The sequence below is a fragment of the Staurois parvus genome, unplaced genomic scaffold (assembly GCF_062004578.1).
Source record: "Staurois parvus isolate SC_StPar_1 unplaced genomic scaffold, SC_StPar_1.0 ptg000287l, whole genome shotgun sequence".
Classification (NCBI taxonomy): Eukaryota; Metazoa; Chordata; class Amphibia; order Anura; family Ranidae; genus Staurois; species Staurois parvus.
Window position 1 is genome coordinate 12118250 of NW_028318083.1, and position 14090 is coordinate 12132339.

Sequence of the window (14090 nt, forward strand, 5' to 3'; positions counted from 1 at the left end):
ATCCTCTTTAAAGAAGCCTATCCTGCTTCTAACTAGTAAACTGCCTTTTATTTGCTCCATCAGCTCATCCCGTACAGCTATTACCTTTTGTATCACTCAACTCTTCCTCTTAGATTGTAAGCTCTAAAGAGCAGGGCCCTCTGTTTCCTCTTGTACCAAATTGTATTGTAACTGTTATGTCTACCTTCATTTTGTAAAGCGCTGCGCAAACTGTTGGCACTATATAAATCCTGAATAATAATAATAATATTTATTATTAGTAACAGATTAGTCAACTTTGTTTCCTGCAGCAGGTTTTATCTACAGACCCACATAGTTGTCAGATATTTTTCGCCTACTTTCCAAAGGTACCTGATGTACATGTACATGTTTATTATTTTCACTGTTTTAAGAGAAAAGAGCCAAAGTTAAAAATTCAAACAAGCTACTACAGCTGAAATACATATATGCTTACTACTAACTGTATGTTTACAGTTTTAACTGCCAAAGAACTTTTAATTCTGTATGGCCAGTGTTATGGTTCACTTACTGCAGCCACACAGCATAACCAAGGAGTATGCTACTTACTGGTTTCTCTTTCCTTGATCACCACACTTATATTTAGGATTATATTGCTGCTGTATTAGGGCTGATTCAATTAAAGCTGAACTCCAGCCTCTTACCTTCAATTTTGGATAGTTTTACAAGCTCCTCTTTTGTACTACTCTCTTACTTTGTACACTAGAAATTGCAGAATGTTAGATAGAGCCCACCTAATTTCCTAGCTGGAGAATGCATCATTATCAAACCTTGTCCTCATCAGCCCTACTGTCCTTGGCCCAAACCTTTCATCCATTGGATTTCAGTTCTTTCAATAATGGAGGCTTGGCATCACATGTGAGCACTACCTAGTGCAGACTGCATGAAAATGAGGTCTGCTGGGAACTCCCACTTCTTCAGAATGACATTCTGAATTCATATTTGCAAAAATCCTCCCAAGAGCAAGCCCACTCTTCACATCAGGGCTGAGGGTTCTAGGAAGGAGTGCTGAGGGATGTTGCTGTGATATTTTCAGGAAGCTATGAGCTATAAGCTAGAGATTATATAGACTACACAGATGCAACAGGAAGAAGGGTCAGCTGCACACCGGAGGATTGATGAATATAGTGTATATTTATTGATCCATAGGACACACAAAACACCAGTACATGAATACAGGACCTGTTAACGCGTTTCACGCGATCTCATGCTTGATCATAACCAATTTTTATGGTTTATGATCAAGCATGAGATCGTGTGTAACGCGTTAACAGGTCCTGTATTTATGTCCTGGTGTTTTGTGTGTCCTGTGGATCAATAAATATACACTATATTCATCAATCCTCCGGTGTGCAGCTGACCCTTCTTCCTGTTACATCGTGTGTGGTGGTGAGCCAGAGCTTGCATCTGTCGTGGATTGATCTGGATTGTTTGCCTGAGCAGTATTCCTTTGTTCTTTGGATAGACTACACAAACTCAGAGATGATATCACTTCTGATATAGAGATTATATAGAGAAGCACAGATTCAGAGATGATATTGATAGCTCTAAAATAAGGTATATAATAAAAACAAGAAGGTTTGTTTAAAAACTGCATTAACATTATTATTATATTCATTATATTAATATTATTCCAAGTATTATTATATTATTTGCAATTACAATTATTTATTTATTATTTATACTTATTATTATTATTAGCATTAGGTGTCTGTCAAGGTCAAACCTTTCCTCAGACCTTGTGCTGCTCCATGTGCTGGCATCCATCTTAGGTGTCTGCAAAGCACTGTGGGATCCTTTATGCTTTCAGCCCTCTACGGCTCCTCCCCCAGGAGGTGGCGGCTTATCACATATAAGTCTGCTGTTTGTGGCTGTCCATTGCATTTGTGTCCTGTCTCTTGCACAGCAGCAAGCTCCTGTTTAGCTACTCATTGCTTTCCTGGATACTGACTCGGCTTTGGCTAAGACTCCTCCTGGCTTCTGACCCCGGCTCTGGCGACCATTCTTCCTGGCTCCTGATCCCGGCTCTGATGACAATTCTTCCTGGCTCCTGATCCCGGCTCTGGCGACGATTCTTCCTGGCTCTTGATCCCAGCTTTGGCTACGATTTCTGCTGTTGGACTTGCATAGACTCTTGTCTTATTTTGATATTAATAAACCTACCTTTAATTGCACCTCCTTGTGTGTCTGGCTCCACGCTCCCTGACACTACACGAATGCCATGAATCCTGGCGTTGCAGATATGCCCCCGCTCCCTATGTTGGTTGCCAGACTTGATCAGCAGGATCTCTTGTTTGCTCAGTTCGCTCAGGCATTGCAGACGCTGCTTGCACACACAGTGCACCTTGCTCCTGGTGTTATTAGGCCGGTTGTCACTCCTGTGGTCACTCCCATTGTTGCTCTGGTTGTTGCGCCTACATCCGCATCTGCTGCCGCACCTGCGGTGCCCAGAGGTATGACTGGTTCAGCCCCCCTTCCACAGCACTTTGGGGGTGAACCGAGTCAGTGTCGGGGTTTCCTTAACCAAGTGGGCATATATTTTGAATTGATACCCCATGCTTTTCCTACTGAGAGGTCAAAGGTGGGCTTCCTAATCTCGCTGCTCTCGGACAAGGCCTTGGCCTGGGCAAATCCCTTATGGGAGAACAATAACCCTGTGATTCACGAGTTTGCCGATTTTGTTGCCTCCTTCCGTATGGTATTTGATGTGCCTGCTCACTCTGCCTCTGCTGCTAAGCTGCTCATGTCCATGCATCAGTGTTCACGAACTGTTGCGGAGTACACCATAGAATTTCGTACCCTGACGGCAGAGGTGGGTTGGAACAATGAGGCTCTGGTGGCTGCTTTCTCTCATGGTCTCTCAGATGCGTTGAAGGACGAGATTGCAGCCAAAGAACTTCTCTGTAAGCTCGAGAAGTGTGAATTTCACCGATCCCAGGTTGCCTTTTTGGGCTACATCATTTCCGCTATGGGATTTTCCATGGACACTCAGAAGATTTCGGCAGTTCTGCAGTGGCCTCGACACAGTGGTCTTCGGTTCATTCAGTGCCTTTTGGGATTCGCCAACTATTATCGGAAGTTTATCAGGAACTTCTCCACGCTGGCCAAGCCTCTCTCAGATCTGACCAAGAAGGGCAGTAATCCCCACGAGTGGTCATCCGAGGCCATCTAAGCTTACGAAGCTCTGAAATCCGCCTTCGCTTTCGGCTCTGATACTGTCTCATCCCAATCCTGGGTTGCCTTTTGTCCTCGAGGTTGATGCATCTGAGACGGGAGTAGGCGCCCTCCTGTCTCAGCATCAGTCGCCCGATGGACCCCTACTTCCCTGTGGTTTCTACTCCAGGAAGCTTTCCTCTGCAGAATGCAACTACCAGATTGGAGACAGGGAGTTGTTGGCCATTATTCAGGCTCTCAAGGAATGGAGGCACCTGCTTGAGGGTTCTGCGGTTCTGGTTCTCATTCTCACTGCCAAAAGAACCTGACGTATCTCTCGGAGGCTAAGCGGTTGACGCCCTGTCAGGCCAGATGGGCTCTGTTCTTGTCACGTTTTAACTATGTGGTCTCCTATTTGCCAAGAATGTCAGGGCTGATGCCTTGTCATGGCAATACTCTGAGCTGTCCAGGGAGGACTCTGAGCCGACCTCGGTCATACCTCCGGATCAGATCCTGGCTGCCATTCGTACCAGCCTGACTTCTCCCCTTGGGGAGCAGATTTTGGAAGCTCAAACTGATGCTCCCTCTGAGAGACCGACTGGTAGATGTTTCGTACCTGAGGGATTGCGCATCCGCTTCCTGCGTACCTACCATAATTCCAAGACTGCCGGTCATCCAGGGAGGAACCAGTTGTCCTGGGTTGTTTCTCGTTTATTCTGGTGGCCATATCTCTGTTCCGACATCGCCTCATATGTAGCGGCATGTTCTGTCTGTGCCCAGAATAAATCTCCTCGGCATCTTCCATTGGGCCTTCTGCAACCCATTCCCCTGGTCACACCTGGGCATGGATTTTATTGTAGACCTCCCTGCGTCTTGAGGCCATACGGTCATTCTTATGGTCATTGATCGTTTCTCCAAGATGTGCCATTGTGTTCCGTTCAAGAAATTTCTGACTGCGCAAGAACTGGCTACGGTTTTCGCCAGGGAGATCTTTCGCTTGCATGGGCTGCCTAAGGTGATTGTCTCGGACCGTGGGAGCCAATTTGTGTCCAGGTTCTGGCGCGCCTTCTGCTCCCAGTTGGGTATCAAGCTCTCCTTCTCGTCGGCCTACCACCCGCAGTCCAATGGGGCTGCGAAGCATTCCAATCAGTCCCTGGAACAATTCCTTCGCTGCTATATCTCTGACCATCAAGACAATTGGGTCGATCTCATGCCATGGGCAGAGTTTGCGAGGAACTCGGCTGTCAACTCCTCCTCCCTTAATGTCTCCCTTAATGGCCAACTATGGGTTCCAACCCGCTCTATTGCCTCGTTGTTGTTCTTGCCACAGGACATTCCGGCTGTGGATAACCATTTTGCTGCCCTGCATTCCTCGTGGGGGCAGATCCAGAGGTCCTTGAAGGACTCAGCTCAGCGCCAGAAGCTCCAGGCTGATCGTAGACGGTTGCCCGCTCCTTCATACCAGGTCGGAGATCGGGTGTGGTTGTCCATTCGTAACCTCAATCTTCGGGTGCCCGCACCGAAACTGGCTCCCCGTTTTGTTGGTCCTTTCCGCATCCTCCGCAGGATTAACCCGGTTGCCTATGCCCTTGCTCTTCCTCCTGGGATGCGTATCTCCAATGTCTTCCACATATCCCTGTTGGAGCCTCTGGTCTGTAATCGCTTTACTGCCTCTCCGCCTCGTCCTATCCGGGTCGACGGTCATGAGGAGTATGAGGTGAGCCGCATCCTGGACTCTCGGTTGGTCCACGGTTGGGTGCAGTTCCTGGTCCATTGGCGTGGTTATGGTCCCGAGGAGTGTTCCTGGGTTCCTTCCGCAGATGTTCATGCTCCTGCCCTCCTCCGCACTTTTCACGCCCGCTTTCCACAGAAGCCTTATGTTGAGCCGTGGAGGGGGAGGGGCCCTTGAGGAGGAGGTACTGTCAAGGTCCTACCTTTCCTCAGATCTTGTGCTGCTCCATGTGCTGGCATCCTTCTTAGGTGTCTGCAAAGCATTGTGGGATCCTTTATGCTTTCAGCCCTCTACGGCTCCTCCCCCAGGAGGTGGCGGCTTATCACATATAAGTCTGCTGTTTGTGGCTGTCCATTGCATTTGTGTCCTGTCTCTTGCACAGCAGCAAGCTCCTGTTTAGCTACTCATTGCTTTCCTGGATACTGACTCGGCTTTGGCTAAGACTCCTCCTGGCTTCTGACCCCGGCTCTGGCGATCATTCTTCCTGGCTCCTGATCCCAGCTCTGATGACAATTCTTCCTGGCTCCTGATCCCGGCTCTGGCGGCGATTCTTCCTGGCTCTTGATCCCGGCTTTGGCTACGATTTCCGCTGTTGGACTTGCATAGACTCTTGTCTTATTTTGATATTAATAAACCTACCTTTAATTGCACCTCCTTGTGTGTCTGGCTCCACGCTCCCTGACAGTGTCTTCCTTGTCTTTTTCTGTAAGCTCAACAAACTTAAAAAGCATAAACAAACTTAACTTTTTTGTATAAAACACTAGTTTCATAAATCTACCATGTAAGGGAGATGATTAAAGCCAGATATGTTTGAATCCCAGCCTGGGTGTCAACCATAGCTACCTCTATAGACACATTGGAGTAGTGAACATAGCCACCCAAGGATAGGAAATGTATTATTCACAGGGCTACTAAGTGAATATAATGGAAAAAAAACACTGAAAAAAAGTGCACATCATCTTAGGACTGTTAGGACTGGTAAGCTGCAATATATTACACATTTTTTTGTGGATTTACCTATATTTTAAGAAGAACAGGCTCATAGCAAAGTAAATGTTCATTGAGCCAAGTAAATAAGGTAAAGCTGGTAAACTGCAATAAACCATTCATGGTCTAGCATAAAAAAAAAATCTTTTTATTTTAATTTTCCTCAATAGTTTAATAGTTTTAGTGAACGTAGCTTCACCTTTGTTTTATTTTAACATTCACTTTGCAAAATGAACATACCCTATGCTAAGTTGTTAATTTATTTTGTAATAAACAAGCTGGAGGTGGATCTGAAAATATGCGTCTTTTGCTTGACTGCCAGTTGTAAGAGATGTTTAAGTCATACAATTTGGCTGTAAAGAATTGCAAGACCTATATATTTTTTCTAAAGGTGTATTAAGCTGTTTCATGAGTTCAACTAAGGTTCCGATGTTGGTGGCTTTAGTTGCCTTTTCAAAAACTTGGGGATCCTGCAGCAGAGACCTCAGGCTGGCCACAAGTTAAAAAAGCACTGGCAAAGTGACACAAGATTAACCCTGATATATCATGCTACCTGCAAAGATCAGATCCTAGGTTTATTAAAAGCTAGGTAGGGGACTGAGCCTGCTGCTGTTCATTCACATGACATTTGCTGAAAAAAAGTAATTTGCTACATAGTAGAACCTGCATAATAGTCCTTTGCGGCACCAGACGTGAACTAAAGGACTATCAGTGAAATGGTTTTAACAGTAAATCATATAAAAATATAGAGCCAAGGTGCATGCATGACATAAATTGGAACAGAAGCTCTTTAGTGTAGCTCTGTCTGCTGAATAATAACATGTGGAAATCTGAGGTAGATGATCACCTGTCATCTCTCCTCAAAACCTACCCCTATTACCATGGAGCTGTGCATGTTAAGGAAGTAAGTACACCAGGAGGACCCCAGAAGTGCCTAATGGCATATCTACTGACAACCCACAGTGTCCTATTATGCTTCAAGATGGCAAAGTGCTATCTTCACTGAAATCTCTACAGGCCTAACTTATGTATTTACCTTCAGCAGCAAATAGTGAGTACTCAAATGCCCATTATTAAATGGGACTTAGAATCTAGTTTAAACACTAGACTTGTAGCTAAATTACAAAGTGAACTGCAAAAAATAACACACATGCATTCACAGCAGAAAGCCACCTAGGCCAGTGACACAGATAGGATCTAGTCTAAACATAATGTGCTAACTTTAGCCAGTAATAACCTATGATGATCAATATCCACTGTCTTTGCACAGGTTCAAGCCTAGGTGGAAGAAAACTGTAATCGGTGGAATAATTGGAGAATTTGAAGCATCCTTAAGACTAACTTGGGTTCCCACCATTACTAAACTGTTCCACTCACTTTTACTGCAGACTCTGACCCAAGATTTTACCTGTAATAGGAGGGCCAGGGTCTTGCGGCCTAAACCCTGCAAGACAAACCTCCAAGGGACATTGATCTTTGCCTCAATAAAATTGACACCTTTAATTACTCTGGAAAGGATCAAAATACTGTACAAATCTTTCCAGACATACTGTATGTCTGGGGATGTTTCAACACTGTCACAAGATGAAGGAGAATATAACTGCACTAACCATTGCTCACATCGGATACCACTGGGACTTCTCTTTTAAGTTGATCACAATGGTTCCATATACATTGCAGCAACTGGCAAAAGTCCTTGAAATACTGGCTAAGTTCATACTTTGAAAACCAAATCTTCACGTATATCCATCCATTTCTCCACTCCAAACCAGTCTTCCCCAATTGATTATATTATTTGTCCCAAAACAATCAGAACAATCTGTGACAGGACTTAGCCTCTTATGCTGACAGATTAGTCCATGACTAATAAACTGTCATCCTAATTTTTTGAACTTCACTTGGAAATTATTTATTTTCCTGTTGGACCTTTCTTATCTGTTGCCTTTTCATAATGCTGGAAGATGATGTTACTTTCAATCTCCCTGTTCTTCCACTCTACTTTCATCTGGGTAACCACATATTCTCCACTGCAGAGGGAACACAAAAAAAATCTGACCTTTTTAGCTATCTCTGATATACCTAGAGTGCTACAATGAGCATCACCTTCCCTATCTTCACATGCATTCAGAGTAACCAGCATACCTCCTCGTACACCATTTTTGCTTGCTACACTTTAAAGATTGAGTTTTGTTCTCTTGTGCATGGCACACATGCCCTCCCTCTCCAGTCACCTGATTCAAAGTATTTTTTTTACAAACTTGACTACATTTGGTTGTGTGCCCTCACAAGGATCAAACACTACTAATCAACAGGAGGCTTTTGAGATGAAGGGATATGGATATCACAATTAACTTTTTGTTTTAGTTAGAGTGCTCAGAGTCTCTATTGAAATCTACATAGCAAATTTTTCATGAGCCACTTCTTGAGTGCGCTGGATGATCACGCCGAATGATGGCTATGGCGTGATCATCCAGTTCTGGGAGGACGTCATATGATGTCCTCCCAGAATGTGCCCCTCTGCACGCTCCCAGCGGGCGTGTACCCATGCTCTCTGTGATCGCAGTGTCCTTTGGACACAGCCGGTCACATAACACAGTAAAGGGCCAATCACAGCGGCCTTTTACCACCTAATCAGCTGTGTCCAATTACAGCTGATCACCATGTAAATACACTTGCCGGTTATTGGGAGTACTTTCCTCACACTGTCACAACTGGCAACTGTGAAAGCAGACATCTACACTGATAATCAGGGTACTGATTATCAGTGCAGCCCCAAAAGTGCCCATCAGTGGCCAACAGTGCTATTCAGCTGTGCTGCTAATCTGTGCCCATAAGTGCTGCCAATCAGTGCCCGTCAGTGCTGTCAATCTATGCCCATCAGTGCCACCAGTCAGTGCTTCCAGTCAGTGCCAACTATCAGTGCCCTTCAATGCTGCCTATTAGTGCCCATTGGTGCTGCCTATTAGTGCCCATCTTTTCCACATATCAGTGTAGCCTCATCAGTGCCTCCTCATCAATGCCCACCAGTGCCGCCTCAGTAGTGCCGCCTCCTCAGTGCAGCCTATCAGTGCCCACCAGTGCAGCCTCAGCAACGCACAGCAGTGAAGGAGAAAACTTTTAAAATAAAAACAAAGAAAAACTTTTTTCTTCAAAATTTTTGGACTTTTTTCATTTGTTTAGCGAAAAATAAAACACCCAGTCGTGATTAAATACCAGCAAAAGAAAGCTCTATTTGTGTGAAAAAAATGCTAAACATTGCATATGGGTACAATGTTGCATGGCTGCGCAATTGTCATTCAAAATGCGAAAGCGCTGAAAACTGAAAATTGGCTTGGGTAGGAAGGGGGTGAAAGTGCCCGGTAGGCAAGTGGTTAATTATATTTAATTTAATTGTACCTATTGTTTGCTTAATGTTATATATATTCTTACCTTCTCGATTAGTATATAAAAGCATGATTTCTACTAGCCCCAGCATATTTTGAATCACCTGTATTCCTGGAAAATTGCTGTTTGTTGATGGCAATGATACCTTTTCTCAAGCCGACTTATCCTCTCTCTCTCACAAGAATCTATAATAAAATATATAAACTAAATAAATACAATTTTATACAGTAATGATAACTACGGCAATGCATACCCATTTTGGGGCTGATTTACTAAAGGCAAAATGAATTTTCCCTTTGCAAGGGAAGTTGCACTTTGCAAGAGTATTATTCCCAGAGCTGCCCCAGCCCATATGGCTAATCTGTACTATAGTACTATAAATTTTGCATGGTCCTAAACCCTAAACTTCCCTAGACTCTATAACCTTATTCTCCAAAGTCACCAGTTCCAAGAAGAAAATTATCTTCGCAATTTGGCTTGATTTAAAGACTATGTAATCCCAAATTTCATATTGCTGATATGTGCCTGCTGTACAATGTTCTTTTATGAAACATTATCCTGTTTTCTTTGTATTGTTTCTTTGTATCAAAGCTCTGGTGTTCCTGCCAGTCCCCCTGCTTTCCTATTAAAATCTGACTACACTAGGCAGGAGAGAACAGTTCTCTAGCTGTGGAACTCAATGTGCTCTCCTTCAATGATCAGACTTTTGCACACTCCCCCCCCCCTCCCGCACAGCCTTTCTCTGGGAAGTTTAGTGTACTGCTGTTTCCCCTCTTTGATCTAAGCTGCATAAAGAGCATAGAGGGAATATGATCATTTTCAAAAAAGGGGGAAAGGTATTTATTCTGTTTTCTATATCTACAGTATGTTGTGCCTTTCATTTCTATTTTGAACTGAAAGGGTTGTTTTACAAGGTGAGGATTTGGATATACTTTAAGCCTCCGTATCTGATATTTAGAAGGCCGCTGGGGATGCTGAATATCACTGCAGTGGTCCACACTATAGACTATAAATAGATAGTCACATAGTTACATAGTTAATCAGGTTGAAAAAAGACATTAGAAAAGACACTCATCCATCTAGTTCAACCAGTGGAAAAAAAGGTGATAGAAAACTGTCATATACACAATCCTCTACCCACAGTTGATCCAGTGGAATGCAAAAAACCCCAATAAAGCATGATAAAACTTTGCTCCAGTGGGATAAAAAATTATTTCCTGATCCTCCAAGAGGCTAATATCTAATATTTCCTGGATCAGCTACCCCTGGTGTTATCACCTCTAAATGTTAGTAGACAGTTTTTTGTGCATTTAGACATGCATCCAACTCTTTTTCTAAAACAAATTTCTGAGCTGGCCAGAATTAGTTCTTGAGGGGGTTTATTCCACATTTTCACAACTCTTATTGTGAAGAAATTTTTCCATATGTGAAGGCTGCCCCTTGTCCTCTGTAATGACCTGGAAGTGAATAACTCTACAACAAGTTCACTATACTATACATTTATGTATTTCAATACTGTATGTTGACCACATTACCCTTTAATCTCCTCTTCTCTGAGCTCCTCCATGCCTCTTATCAGTTTGGTTGTCCCTCTCTGCACTTTGTCCAGTTCTCTGATATCCTTTTTGTGAACTGGTGCCCAATTTTGAACTGTATATTCCAGATGAGGCATTACTAATTATTTGTACAGTGGCAAAATTATGTCTCTCTTTCTCTTTGGAGTCTACACCTCTTTTAATACAAGAAAGTATTTTTCTATCTTTAGAAACTGCAGCTTGGCATTGCATGATATTATCAAACTTATGATCTACCAGAGAAACCAGATCCTTCTCCCCCATTGACTCCCCTAGCTGTTCTTCTAGAATATATGATGCATGCGTGTTTTTAACCCTCAAGTGCATAATTTTACATTTATCAACAATTAACCTAATTTGCTACATATGTAGTTGGCCAATTAAACAGTGCATTGAGGTTGGCTTGTAAATTGGAGACGTCCTGTAAAAGCGTTATTCCACTACATAGCTTGGTGCCATCTGCAAACACGGAAATGTTACTTTTAATCCTAAAATCCTGCTAAACCTTGGGATACACAACTAATAACCTTAGACCATTGTGAGTATGAATCATTAACCACTGCTCTCTGATTATGGTCTTCCAGCCAGTTTTCTACCCATTTACAAAGTGCATTTTCTAAGCCTGTAGACTTTACCTTACACATTAACCGGGTGTGGGGAACTGTGTTAAACGCTGTGGCAAGATCTAAGTAACCTATCTCCACAGCCACTCCTTTGTCTAGGTATTTGCACTGACTATTGCCTATTACTTAATATATTATTTTGAGCAAAAACTCTTCTATTATTAAACTTTCAAGTATCTTTCTGGCTATAGAAGTGATACTAACCGGTCTGTAGTTACTTGGTAAAGACTTTGATCCCTTTTTAAATATAGGCACCACATTGGCCTTACATCAACGCAGTGGTACTATGTGTGTTGCGTTTGATATACTGTATACATACACATATAAATATATACTAATTTCCACAGACTACAGTGAAGAATCTGTTTGGTTGTTTGTCTTAGAAACAGAAATCATGTTACTCTGAATGTTTTTTGTGGACACTTTCTCAAACTAATGGTATTGAAAACCATTTACACAAGCTCTCTTCTAAGCAATGAGAATTTAGATACTATTGTATTTTGGGCTAAATAAACTTGGTAGTTAAATACTTCTATTGTGCTTTCAGGTATTATGATTATACAATGCTTTCAGTTAAATAATGGTCGACAATAGTGTGACCATTTGACATATATGACCTATGACATCTGAATTGACATACTGTAAGTAGAAAGGTCCCATGGTTCCCAAACTGCTTCAAGAAGGGGGACAAGGTTGGCATGCAATGCAGTTAAATATTCCATTCTTCTAACCTCACCAATAAGTTTTATCAACTCTGACTGTGAGGGAGGTATAGTGGATAACCAATGCATGGGTATGGTTCGCCTGGCTGCTGTTAAGACATGGGAAGATAGTTTCTTGGCAAGCTTTGAGAGGCCTGTAAAAGGTAGGCCTAATAAAAAGTGAATAGGATCAAATGGGATGTGAACCTGCAAAAGAAGCCATAAAAGGCTTAGGACCTCTCTCCAGAAAGGTTCAATGTGTTGGCAAAGCCAGAAAATGTGAAAAAGAGTACCAATTTCCTTGCCACATTGCCTGCAGACAGGAGAAACATTTGGATTATGAGGAGGAGGACCTCAGGTGTCCTGTACCAAAACATCAAAACTTTATAGGTATTTTCCTTATATAACACACATTTATAAGATCTGGAGTCGGCCTCCCAAATCTTACTCCAGTGACCTAGGGGAATATTTTGTTGGAGGATTTGGGGCCATTTCCACATATAGAGATGTAGGTCTGTAGATAGGGAATAAGTGTCTTGTAATAGATTATAAATGGAGGAGATTTGGCCCCTTTGGCAAGGACTCTGAATGCAAATGTGTTCAAAGTGAGTAGGTTTCTCTAGAGTCAGGGAGGGAATCTTTGAGGAGAAAAAATGTTGCATCTGCAAGTAAACATAATGCTGTTGAGGAGACATATGTGTAGCTTTTTGTAACTCTGTAAAGGATTTAAGCTTCCGAGACACCAGGTGCACCAGATGTCTTAGCTGAAATAAATTAGCTTTAGCCCAGGGGCTTATACGGGCAGGAGTTAAGCTATCAGGAAAATTAGGGTATATATGATATTGGTTAAAGGCGAGCAAGGAGAGGACAGAATCTACCTCCACAACGCCTCCATATTAACAACGTAAATTGCATTGGCCCAAGCAGTCAGTGTTTATGTGGGGAGATTTCAGTGGGAGTCATAGACCAGAGTAGGAAGCACGGGTGTAATGGATGTAGCTGCGACCATTCAATCACAGACCATTTATTGGGGGCGTTTGGGAAGACCAAGAAATTATAGTGCAGAGGTGTGTAGCCAAATAATATTTCACAATATCTGGAGCCCCTAGGCCTCCTCTAGATCATGGCAAAAGTAGAACTGTGCTGGCAATTTGGTGAGATTTATTATGCCAGGTGAATTGGAGGAAATATTTCTGAAGGGAACATAGCTTGGACATGGGGAAAGGGATTGGAAGCATCTCAAACAGGTACAATAGTTTGGGCAGTATGGTCATTTTAAGTACATTATCCTTCCCAGGAAGGAGATGATAAGCTTGTCCCAAGAGTCCAAAGATTGAGTAATGGTTTGGAAGAGGGGCGGAAAATTAACTTTGTAAAGGGAATGATAAGAGGAGGTGAGGTTGGTACCTAGGTACCTCAGGGAGTGGGAACACCAGCGGTAGGGGTAATTTGATGTAAGGGAAGATAGGATGATGGGGGGTATGTGAAGTTTTAACGCTGCCGTTTTAGAAGTGTTAACCTTATATTCGGCTAAAGCACCAAAGAGTTGGAGAGTGCGATAGAGAACAGGAAGAGTGGTATGGGGTTTTGTCAGGGTTATATCATTTGCAAACTAAGATAGCTTAAATTCACAACTGTGGGCATGTGTCCCATGAATATCATGATTGGATCTGATAGCTATCTGATAACATCTGAAATGTAGGAGATAAGTACGAAGCCAGTTTGACCTGGGAAGAGGGAGTGGAGTAAAGGGCTTTCAAAGCCTTTATAAACAGGCCACAGAAGCCAAACCTGTCCAAGGCTTGAAACATATAATGCCAACCTAGTCTGTCAACCGCTTTTTTGGTGTCTAAGCTTAACAGAAGAATGGATTTCAGGGACTTGATGAGATTGATCAGGTCAATGGCTGTCAGGAATG